Source organism: Hibiscus syriacus, unplaced genomic scaffold (assembly GCF_006381635.1).
Source record: "Hibiscus syriacus cultivar Baekdansim isolate YM2019G1 unplaced genomic scaffold, ASM638163v2 tig00111402_pilon, whole genome shotgun sequence".
NCBI classification, from domain to species: Eukaryota; Viridiplantae; Streptophyta; class Magnoliopsida; order Malvales; family Malvaceae; genus Hibiscus; species Hibiscus syriacus.
This window is the reverse complement of record NW_024063082.1, coordinates 5,675,171-5,688,065: the sequence shown is the minus strand read 5'-3', so window position 1 is coordinate 5,688,065 and position 12,895 is coordinate 5,675,171. Positions and strand designations below refer to the sequence as shown.

The 12,895-nt window shown below is 33.0% G+C and overlaps 1 pseudogene; it reads left to right on the top strand.

Annotated features, from left to right (window-relative positions):
- Window positions 1-2,306: 2,306 nt before the first annotated feature.
- Window positions 2,307-10,497, top strand: LOC120161451 (annotated as a pseudogene).
- Window positions 10,498-12,895: the final 2,398 nt, after the last annotated feature.

The following is a 12,895-nucleotide window of genomic DNA, read 5'->3' as shown; positions in this document are numbered from 1 at the left end:
GCTTGATAAATCAAAGGAACGCAACCCCAAATATTCGATCTCGCGCTACTCATGAGTCATGAGAGGCGAAAAAGAAGATTTTCTTTACTTAGAAACAACACAAGATGCTGACTGAAAATTATATAAATATATTAATATTATGCTTACTTATATACCAATCTTTTACGCTAATCAAACTACTTTAATCTTTAAAATATTTGTTGTTATTTTTAAAATTCTGAGTTCAAACATATGTCATATATATAAATATTTGATAACTAAAAATTTTAAATATCATAGGTTAATTCAAGTAGTAAGTAGTTTGATATAATTATGTTTGAGAGACTGACCTACCTAAGTCAGATGTTGACGTGGATCAGTTTGGATCTAGAATCTAGATTGGTCAATGTAAAGATCCAGACTAGTCAAGGTAAAATCTTAGAATAAGGAAGACAACAAAAAAATTTACTATTTACAAACATATATTACTTTATATTCATCTCAAATTTATAAAAAAAAATTATATCACTCTTTTAAAAATACACCCATTCCGTCAATAATAATGTATATACTTTTAAAATTTAGATCATTCAATAAAAGTACAAATAAAAGTACAAATATTTTTATATTTAGTTTTTTACATCATTTATATGTTTTTTTCTCAATTTAAATATAAAATTTTTTGTTATTAAAATGAGTATTTATTCTCTATCTATCGTGAATCATTTGAATTGGCTAAAAAATCAATACGTAATATTTTATATAAAATTTTCATTTATTGAGATTATACGATTTTCTCTGATATATTTTCATAAAAAAATTAATTTTCAAGACTAATTCTTAATATACCACTCATTTCTTCCATGTAATACGAAGGTGCTTAACTGTAAAAAAACGCATTCTGAACGTGACATCTGAGTTAATAAAAACACTTCCTATAAAAAATACTTTTGATATATAATATGGTGAATATTGCATATGTGTCATCGATGATGGATGTTGTATTATCCCAAGGATTGCTAATAAGTACAAGCCGAAAATGTTTGTTCTTTCCTAATTAGTCGAGAGATGATGATATTGTGTCGGTGAACGTTTTTCTTGACGATAATGAATAAACTCAATTTGTACATCATTAGACAATGTAAACGACTTCCCATATTCATAGTGTTAGTTCATCTTGGCATTTGGTAATGGAAAATCCATATTTATGTGGATGGATGCATGGTTACCGGATCGCACTATACCTCGCCCTTTATTTTCCTTGTTAGCTGATCTAGTTTCAACTGAGCGGGTTTCTTCTTACATCTCTTCTCACGATTTTCTTGGCATCCCTACTTGGGATGTAAATAAACTAGCTCCGGTGGTTCATCCCGATGATATTGGTAAGATTCACAACATTAATCTTGCGAATTTGAATGTTCATGATGTTCTTTGATCACTGGTATGTTAGCAATTCAGGGTAGTATTCGGTGAAAAACAGATAAATTTACCTGTGACCAACTTAGCTCGTTGACTCTGTGTCTTGCCATTCCTGATCATCTCCTCCGGCATATGGCATGCATTGACCCCTACCGAGGTTCGTGTTTTGAACCGGCATGTGTCGCATTATATAGTTCCAACATACGAAATTCTGTAATCTCGTGGTAGGGATGTTTATTTAACGTGTCCTCCTCGTGATGCTTCGCCCGAGTCAATGCTTACACTATTTTAGGGATTGTCTCCTGTGAGCAAGGGTGTAAATTAACTGTATTGGACGAATAAAGTTGTGTTTGTGTTTATTTGTTTATTTTTGAAGAGATTCATATTCGGTTTTTGTTCAATTAAATTTTTAATATCATGTTTGTTTTTTTAAAAGTGTTTGTGTTTGGTTCATTTAATATTGCGAATACATATGTTTAGAAAAATGGTAAAATTACGCTTTGAAACCGTAAACTCCTTAGGTTTCAAACTTTGAATTCCAAAGTTCACACTATGTCCAATTTAGTTTCTATCTTCATTAATATTTAAAACGTAAAGGGGAAAAAAAAGAAAAAGAAGAATCGAGGAAACGTGCTTATAAACGAGTCGATAAATGAGTTTATTTGTGAACATAAACGAACTAAACACTTTTTTTTCGTGTTTGTTCACTAATTAAAATATCATAAAAAATTTGTTATACTCATTTATTTAGCTTAATAAGCGAATATAAATATTATACGAACGGTTTATCAAACGCTCTGTTATTTATAACCCTACTGGTGAGACTATTTTGGGAGAGCCTAGATTTTCAATGGATAACTACCTGAGCCACTTCATCTTCATCTTGGATACACTCGGTTGCGTTAGCCATGAATGATGATCAACTTTCTTATGTTTTCATGGTATACAATCTGGTTCTCTCGTATCAAGGTGGTACGCGAGAGCCTTGCTCCTTCCAAAAATCTCTCGGCTGCTCATGTTTGTCGTTTGGATCTCTACTTTTCAAGCAACGCAATTGCCTCCAAACTTCATCACCTATGCAGGATTATTACTGGTTTCCTTCATCTGTTGGTGTTCTTAAGTTGAATTTTGATGGGGCATTTGACCATGACTCCTCCATTGTTGGTATTTCGAGATATTTATGGTGTTATTCAACTAGCTTGTAGTTTGGCAGCCATCCGCCAATTGCGTTCTTACTATGGCTCTCCGTGCAACCTGTTATTCTCTCATCTTGGGGACTCATCACGTGCTCCAATCAATACTGACCGTGTTGAAGACTCATGCTCCACGATCCGCAAACCAAGTGTCATAACCATTTTTTTGAAAAACAATTAAATATTATTTTAAAAATAGTTATAACTTTTATTTTGGAAAATTGATGATTTTGTATTAATTAGAATTAAGTTGAAAAGGAGTCGCCATCGACCTTTGGATTAGGTAGGTCGAATACCTAAAAACGTCTTTAAAAAAACAATTTTAAGAAAAATCGTTTTTAAGACAAAAACGGTATGCGTTTACCAAAGATTCGATTTAATGGATTCGAGAGTCGGTTACGTGTGGGGAAGGATAAGCACCCCACAACGCCCTAAACTGGTACTGAATCGCTTACACATTGTCGTAAATGGTGGAAATTACAAATCGAATATAAAGTTAAAATATGATCCGTTTATTGAAATGTAATTAATTTACTCCGAATTGATCAATTAGAGAAAATTCTTTAACTTGAAAAGAAATCTCGAAATTAACAATCTTTCATTGGGAAAACTATCTTGTCTATTTCTTATTCGTAAAAAAATTCCCTCATCGATAAATATGCAAATCGAATATAAATAAAAAATCGATGTTTACATACAAAAAAATAAATTGATTAACTAAAAACATGAATCGAATACAAATTAAAGAAATTTGAAGTTTACATCCACATAAAATAAAGTAAATTGTTACTTAAAATAACAAACATTGTATCATTTGAACAAATTAATTAGTAAAATATACTCGACTTATTTCAAGTTCCTATGTTGTTAAAATGACGTACCGGATCACACCACTTCGACCAAGTGATACTTTCCACGCTCATTCTACACATACGTGTTCTTGAAAATAAAATTGAATATTTCATCCATAGATAAAAAATATAATGGAAATACAAATATTTACATTAAATGGAACTAAACACATTATTTACATAATACAAATAACCACATAATATGTAAAATACATTCATACATAAATGACTAAAATAAAAACAAGTGAACATTACACACCAAAATGAAATCATTAAACTATAAGTATTTACAGGACTAAAATAAAATTAACATAAATTTAAAGGGCTAAACTAACAAAAATAGAAACTTAAAGGATTAAATAGAAAAAAACAAAACTTTAAAAGACCAAAATAGCAAAAACAGAAACTTAAAAGATTAAAATAGCAAAAAATAGAAAGTTAAAAGACTAAAATATCAAAAATAAAAACTTAAGGGACTAAAATACAAATACAAATAAACCAGATTCCCAAGATTGAAAATATTAAATAGTACAAGTACTAGGGCCCCGTTTGGTTCAGGGTATAATTCATTTCTGGGAGGAATGTTTTTTTCCCGGAGAAATATTAAGACCAACAGTGATTTTTTGCCTGCTTTCATGAGAATATCTATTTCCCATCTCCCTTAGGTATTTTATTATTCCCATCCCCGTTATCTAAAATATTCTTCTCCCTACTTCGCTCTGGCTAAAATCTTCTTCTTCTTCAACTTGATTATGGGTTTGTGTTCTCAAAATTGGAATTCCCAAAATTGAAATCTCTTTGCAAAGCCACTGGTTCCTTCCTCACGCTCCACCGCTCTAGCCTCTAACTGTGCGCTCTTGGTTCACAGTCCTTTGTTTGATCGTTAATCTTTCCTCTTGAGGAAACAAATTACTAAAATCAGAGGGCTACTAAACAAACTCGTCTCCCGCTCTCTCTCTGTCCCCGGCCAGTGGCAGCAACAGCAGCTCTGTCGTCTCAACTTCCACGAATATCACGTTTATTTACTTATTTTTTTTCTTTTATGTATTTTATTCCTTGCGTTTATAGTTTTTATTATTTTTGAGAAAATTTAAATAGGAAACTGTGGTTTAGTTATGATCTAAAGTTTACATTTTCATGCTTATGAAATGAATTTTATGTAGTTGACGATTTTTTTATGGAAATTGATCTTCGAGTTTACTGCCATAATAGTTTTTTTGGATCTATGCGTCTTTCTAGAAATATAAATGTCATATAAGATTATTGGTGACAAACGTGATTTTGGTAATCTAAAAACCAGGGGGCTGAGTTGATGAGCAAATACGGTATTAACGTGCCAAAAGGAGTTGTTGTTTCTTCTCTTGACGAAGTTAAAGAAGCTGTCAATACAACATTCCCCAATCAAAATGAGGTAACTTATTCAATTTATGCGCAGAAGTTATTTGTTGTTTAATAGCACGCTTGTTGATTTTGTTAAGAACAGAGGAATTAATGGCGTGTGTTTTTCACTGAGAAATTTAATTTTGAGAAACTATTTTATGACATTTTTATATAAAATAACTGTATAATACAAGTATTGTGAACTTGGATTATAATGTAGGTGATTGTTAAAAGTCAAATTCTGGTAGGTGGAAGAGGCTTGGGAACGTTTCTAAACGGTTTTAAGGGTGGAGTTCACATCGTCAAGACTGATTATTAAGGTTAAAATAACTGTTTTAGATGTTTTGGCATAACCAATAAGGTAGTCTCTCCATCCACAGTGATCATGGTTATGCAACTGACTCATGAGTTATTTCTGATAGGTACCTATTGATGTTTTCAAATGAATTACGGATGAAGATGCTGCCAAGGTCGTGGATGGTTTGGCTCCAAAGGTTTCTGATAGAAACGATTATATTGAACAAGTGAAGAAGTTATATAAGCTTTTCTGTGAATCTGATTGCACATTGTTGGAAGTGAGTATGGTTTTCTTTCTTTGTTTGGCTACATTTTACTCTGGCTACCTTATATGTTACCAATCATCTTATATGGATTTTTGTTTATCTTGCGTTAATATTTGTTTGTAACCCCCTCAGACCGATGCGGATAACCCGATCCGATCTGGAGTGTCACATTAGGGCCACCGAAGCGACCTACTGTAAAAATAGTTGAAAATTTAAAACTTTTTATCAAAACATAAACTTATAAAATCATTTATTAGTATTCAGAAATAAAATAGATTTTCAGACTCGTATATAAAACAAAATACAATTACATGCCCCCTAATTACATGTACCATACTCTGCAAACAACACCAGAAGAATTCCTTTACTGAAGTCGATAACCGCACTAGTACAATTCTTTTAACCTGAAATGGTGAGTAATAGAGTGAGCTTCGGAAAGCTCAGTAATACAGAACTACCAGATGATGCTGATGAATGTGCAGATATAGATAAACATATATTTCTTATTGTTTCTGAACATTTACAGATTTTTATGCTGAGCAGAGATCCTACTGATATTTCATGTGGTAACGTACAATGAGCTTTCAGTTCAGAGAAATATTTTATATGACTGAGTTCAGGAGATCAGAATAGATTATCTAGTGTGTTCCCCAAAACCATGTAACTTTTTAGATCTTTTTAAACCATATATATATATACCCCCATCCCAACACAACATAATGTGTAGGTTCCCCATAACCATACACCCAACCCACACAACGTGGAAGGCCCTGAGCACAAAGCCGAGGAACCTGCGAAAATACTTCCTTCAACAATACCCCCCAATTAAAACATTTTTCCGTCATTAAAATGAGATATCAGAAATCAAAACAGAATTCAGAACAGATATAAGAACAGAATCCATATAAGAAATCAGAACAGAATTCAGGTCATGTATCAGAACATAATTCAAGTCAGAAATCAGATAAAATATTTATATGATTAGGGAACACACCAGAGTTTACATATATTATTCAGAGGTACTGTATAATCTTATCAAGCAGAGAAACACATATCTTCAGTATGTCGATAGAATGTTGGAATTTAGAATCATTATTGGAAGAGTTCAATAACTGACAGATTCATCAGTTATTCAAAATATAATTTATTAGGATCATCTTACTTGGATAATTTTTGGAAGCTCTACGAAATCTGAAGGGTATTCAAAATCTTTACAATCAAAGACGATTAATCCGATTATCGAACAACTCCAGATGAATAGCTTCCAGAACCAATACTTATCAACTTGTCAATTCATTAACCTTCCAGGTTATTCACTCTTTAATACCAAATATTCTTATCAATAGATCATTTTCGGAATCATCACTGAATAGATCTTCCAATATCTTCATTTCATTTCCACGCTTCCACAATATCATGTAATGCTGACGTACTTGATTATTTTAATCATAAACCATCGTAATTGTACACTATGTAAACTCATCAGAGTTTCCAGACTTATCCAAATCACTTACTAAATCATCATTCATTGAGGTTACCTAATTCATTTAGCAGTCATGTTTATTCCCGTTATTTCGAGGTTTTTCAGAGTAATTCAGACGTTTCTGAATTTCAGATACATATTGTACTTCCGTTCAATTCAATCGGTCTTCGTGGATGATTTGTCTAACAAATATCAAATCCTTACTATTGAATGCGTTCTAGAGTTGAGCTGAGCTGATACTTCCAAAACTATCATCAAGCCAAACTTGAAAAATACAAACACGCATTCAAGTGACATCTATGTCGTCCAGGTACTGACATATCATTACGATTGATAAACTCACTTAAGCTGTGTTCCATAACTTTTAAAGGTAGTCCAACACCTATGCTTATTTGGATTACTAAATTAATCCAAGACATTTACTTATTATAGATCATAAGGGTATTTTGGTCATTTTGATGCTCAGTCTTATTCCATTCATTTCAGAGCTCGAGGATATCTAATCATTCCTGAGCTTGGTGATATTCTTGGTTCATTTCCATTATAGGGGTATTTTGGTCATTTTACATATCTATGATATTTCAATCTTTTCCCTCCATCCGGTCTTATTATTTAATTCCAATTTATCATCTATTCTAGTCCCTTCGAACAATTCTGATAAAAGAGCACCCTCCGATAAATTGTTCTTCAGGTATTTACTCATAACTTGGATATTTTCGGGTCAAGTGCTTTCTCAGATTTTTACCAACGGAATGTCAAGAAATTTTCTGCACTAAGTCATGATCTTAACAATCAATTTCGTACTTAATCGAGTTAAGTACAAGTCCTCAAAGTACTTTCTCATTCAGGGTCAACTCAGACTATTTTACATCTCAAAGGCATTTTCGTAATTTCTTAACAAGATAATTTCGATATTAGCTCTTAACGAAAATAATTATAATTTAAAGATCCTATGGTCAATTGCTTTCCCGAACATTCTCTGATCTTGAAATTATTCTTTAACACACTTCTAGCATCTTGCACAAACCCTTTTTGGCGTTAAAAACTAGTTATCCAAATTTTCTAAACAAAACTATTATTTCTTATTCACATCTGTAATTATATCGGATCAATATGTCTTTCAGAGTTATTAACCAACTTCCAGAGACAATTCTTATCATCTTACAATATAAGGGTATTTTCGTAATTTTATCCTACCATAGTATTCTCATAATCTCCCATCCAAGTACCTTTAACATTTAACATTTGATGATATAAAATATAAGTTGCAAATCCATGGCTGATTTCTTTATCACTAATCACAAACTTGTAATTTAATTCTAACAATTCCTCAATCTCTTATATTAGTCATTCGATCTGTATTCAGTTACAAAATTTCTACCACATTCATATCAAGTGTATAAATTAATCAACTCCACAAAAATGACCATCATTATTTTATTCATGCATTTACCAATATCAACATGTTCCATAAAGCATAAAAAGGTAATAAAGTATTACCTCGATTTCTGTGCAATACTGATCGACCATAAAAATTCCATTCGAACACCTTTGATCTTCAATTCAACTTCCAATAATTCCTCAGATACATATCAACATAAATTATATCAAAAACGGAGCTTAATTAAGATAAACGTATCAAATCGAATGATAAATCAGTTAAAACCAACTTACCGGTTTTGAATTTGGTGAAACGGACTTCGGATTCGGATTCAGGACGTCGAAAGCATAAAATATGACTTTTCAAAATTTTAGAATTTTCGATCAAAATCAAAGTCAACAGGTTTGACTGGCAATTTCGAGGCCTTCGGGTCTGAATTTTGAAAAATGGATTGCGGAATCGGATTAGGAACGTCGAAAAATGTCAGGAAAGTAAACTCGGTCAAAGTCAAAGGTCGTTTAATACCCGGTCAAAGCCTGTCAAAGTTTTATCAACTTTGGTCAACACCGGTCAACGGGTTGAGTCGAGTTGTAACCGGTAAAACCGGTCAAAATGACTTCAAAACCGGTCAAACCGGTCATTTTTTTCTTCCCCATGCGCAGTGGCGGCGCGTGAGGGTGCGTGAACAGTGTTATGGTGTCGGAAAATTCCCGAAAAAATTTCTAAAAATTATTTTGAGCGATTTTGAGATACTTACAAAGCTCGGTTCACAATTTTGAACGGCAGAGAGCTCGATTTCAACAAATCAAAAACTTTGACCGCTTCACTTCTTCACGTGTCGCCGTCGACGGAGACCAAGGATGACACCGGCGGACTCGGAACGATGCAAGGAACACGATGATACGGGAGGTGTCGTAAACGGATCATCGGATCGTCGTGAATCGACGAAAAACCAATTGAAATCGAGTTATTACCGATGATACTTCCGACTGAAATTAACGACGAATGGTGACGATTCACGACGAAAGGTTTGAGGGGTTTTGTTCCTCGATTGACAATGAACACGATGGTGGTTTCGGCTCATCGATCGGAGGTCGGACGACGAGTAGATCGGAGTTGAATGGAGGGTTGTTGGAGAGGGAAAACTTCTGCTGAACATACGGGGGAGAGATTTATATTTCTCTCCAAAATAAAAATGGGTAAATCATGGGTTTAGCCACTGAATTTCTTGTACTTCTTAAAACGGTCTGCCAACTTTGAAATTTTATAATTTAATCCATCGTTTCCTTTAAAAATACAAATTAAATTCACCACTTTATAATTTCTTAAATTTAACCCTTAAATTGGGGTGTTACATTGTCTAAATCGTTTATTGCTTTTAACAGATCAATCCTCTTGCTGAGACTTCTAGCAACCAATTAGTAGCTGCTGATGCGAAGTTAAACTTTGATGATAATGTTGCATTTCATCAAAAGAAGATATTTTATCTTCGTGATCCGTCACAAGAGGATCCTCGAGAAGTATGTAACAATATTCTCTTTTATCATGTTTATCAAATGGTTATTCTTGGTTGTCTTCCAGAAACACTATAAGTAGTTGCATGATTATCTAATGTTTGTACACATGGCCCTGATTCTGCATTTTTGCCTATTACAGGTTGCATCTGCCAAAGCTGATCTGAATTACATTGGCTTAGATGGAGAAATCGATTGCATGGTAAATGATGCAGGGTTAGCAACGACTACAATGGATATAATTAAGTTGCATGGGGGAACTCCTGCTAATTTTTTTGATATAGATGGAAATGCTTCTGAAGGCCAGGTAGTGATGTTCTTTACTTTTAATTAAATACTTTCACAGTTAATTTATGTAGTATTTGTTAACGTAGTTTCTTGTGGATACTTTAGTTTCATTTGCATTCTCATTAGTTGCTTGGATTGCCATTGTGGATTCAAGGAGAAGTGGGAGAGAAATTATTAAAGAAAGTTGTTATTTGATGTCAACACATCTGAACCAAGGGATACAGATAAAGTGTTATGAAGCTATTTTAAGTGGATCGTTAGCAAGATTGGTATTAACTCGTATGGGTGGAGAGGTTTTTACTATGGTTATCCAGGAAGCTTTGGAGGTGTATTTAATGGTGGGTTGGTTGATATTTTACTTTGTGGTAAAGTATAGGGAAACTAATGTAGAGGGTAGAAGGTACGGGAGGAGAGAGTTGGAGGCTTTGGTTGATGGACATCGATGAAACTCAATTGAGAACAAATTCGTGAAAGTTGCTTTTGCTGCTATATTTTTTTGTTGTGATACTGATGATAGCTCAAGATAGTGGCATTTTCAAAGGCTTTGAGACTTCCTAGTTTTGCAGTGCTAGTGATGCAATACTACTATATTTTTGTCTAAAAACCTGTCATGCATATCATGTACTTTTATCATGAGGGAAAACGATATAATACTTGTGTAATTGTTCCACAACAAAGCTTCTATGTGTATATTATGTTATCTATCGTCTTTTACTGCCTTGTAGTGCTTGTTTCTTGCTGGTATCAATGAGAATGGTAATGATTTCTCATGCTTCATGTAGTGTTGATGCTGTTATACTCGTACTACTATATTTTTGTTGTGTTGTCTTTTTCCTTTACTCTTTGTGGGTGTGTGATTATATAAATTTCTGTATTTGCACTAGTAGGCTTTTCTTGTTTTTACCCGCGGCGAAATTTGTTTGAGATGTTGACTGCCATGTATTCCATTGTTGTCCATTAAATTATCAAATGGGAAAAAATGTAAAGGCTTTTAAGTTTTGAATGCTGGATACCGTTCTTAGTGTGCTTACTGATGTCTTAGACGGTTAACTTGGCGAGCTTTAAGAATGAAACCATCATTAGACTGACCAAAGGTTATTTATGAGAGATGCAATTAATGTTAAGTTAGTTGATGGAAAGAAAATATGAGTTTAATCATGAAAGAGCGCAAAAGGGATTGCATAAATTTTGTATAAATTTACTTTAGCAATGAGTTTTGCCATTTTATTGGAGTGAAGAAAAGTAGTTGGGGAAATTGAATGGCAACTGGTAGGGGCATGCGATGTTTGTGTTTTATGCAGTAATGGGCATATTTATTGGGATGTAATACGTTAGCAAATATTAGATGATAAATTGAGATTCACAATAAAAATATTATCCAACGGAATCGTCATAGTCGATTCAATATCATAGTGAAAGTTAAAAATTCTTAAATTGAACATGATATATTTTTATATAAATTATGTTGAAGTAAATTTTTAATATATTTTTTAAATAAATTATGTAAAATTTAATATGAATTGAAATTAAAATAATACATGATATATTTAAATAATAAAATAATATATTATCGATGAATTTTTATATAAATATTTTTTATTTAAATAATTAGAATTTCACTTGTTAAAAAATATAGAACAAGGTCAATTTGGTAAAATATGCATTCCAATAATCTTTTATTCCTTCAACCAAACACTGTAATCTTATATTACTGCCAAACAAACCAAACACAGTATATAACATTCCCAGTAATGTGTTAGGTAATGTTACATTCCAGTAATCATATTCCCACTGGTAATCTTATATTCCGTGAACCAAACGCACCCTAGAAGTGAAAATAACCCATAAATAAAACTTAGAACTAAAATGAACTAAACAAAAATAAAAAGGACCACACAATAATTAAACCAAATACCAAACAATGACTAAAATGAAATATTTACATCTATTATAGCCAAATTCGAACAACATCAAAAATACACAATACCTTAAATCAGTGACTAAAAATGAAATAATAAAACATATCCTGCTTAAGTATAAATAACATTAAAGTACAATGACCACAACATAAATATACATATTTGTGCTTAAAGGCTAATAAGGACTAGATTGCAACATATACAAAACGAGAGCTCGAATTAAAAGAAAATAAAGTTGTATTGATGACTAAAATAAAAGGTTACAAAATACAAATAACCTTTATGGTGAATATCCCAAACACGAAAATACTCACCAGGTCCCCTTTAAAATGACGTCGTTCGATGGCCCATATAAAAGCTTGAAAAACATGCCCAAAAATATACCCAACCCCTTATTTTCTTCTCTTCTTCGTGCGTGAAAGAGAGAGCTCCCGAGATCTCTCATCGGAGTCCAAGAATTCCCAGAATCCAACAATACTCCGTCGTGTCGGCCATTGCTGACCGAAGATAACCGTCGTTCACCGACATCGGAGAAGAGAGAGGAAGACGCTATTCGAAGCGTCTTTTCGCCATTGCTCAAATGCCATATATCTACGAAGAAACCTTCGACTCCAGTGATCCTTGGCTCATGAGCGTTCAACCGAGGTAAGCCACTATATTTCTCTCCTCATTTTATTTTCGATACTTCTCTCTCCTTTTCTTTGAAACCCCCTGTATTTTTCTCTCAGTCCCGAATCCCCCAGTGTTTCTCTCTTTCTCTCTATATTTTTCTTCTCTCAAAACCCCCGAATATCCTCATTATTCTCTTTTTTTATTTTTATCCTTTTCTTCTTACATGCGTGACTGATAGCTTTGGATTGATTATGATTTCCTCGGGATATCATATGTACTTGCTTTTGATTTTATTTAATTTTTTATTTGGGTT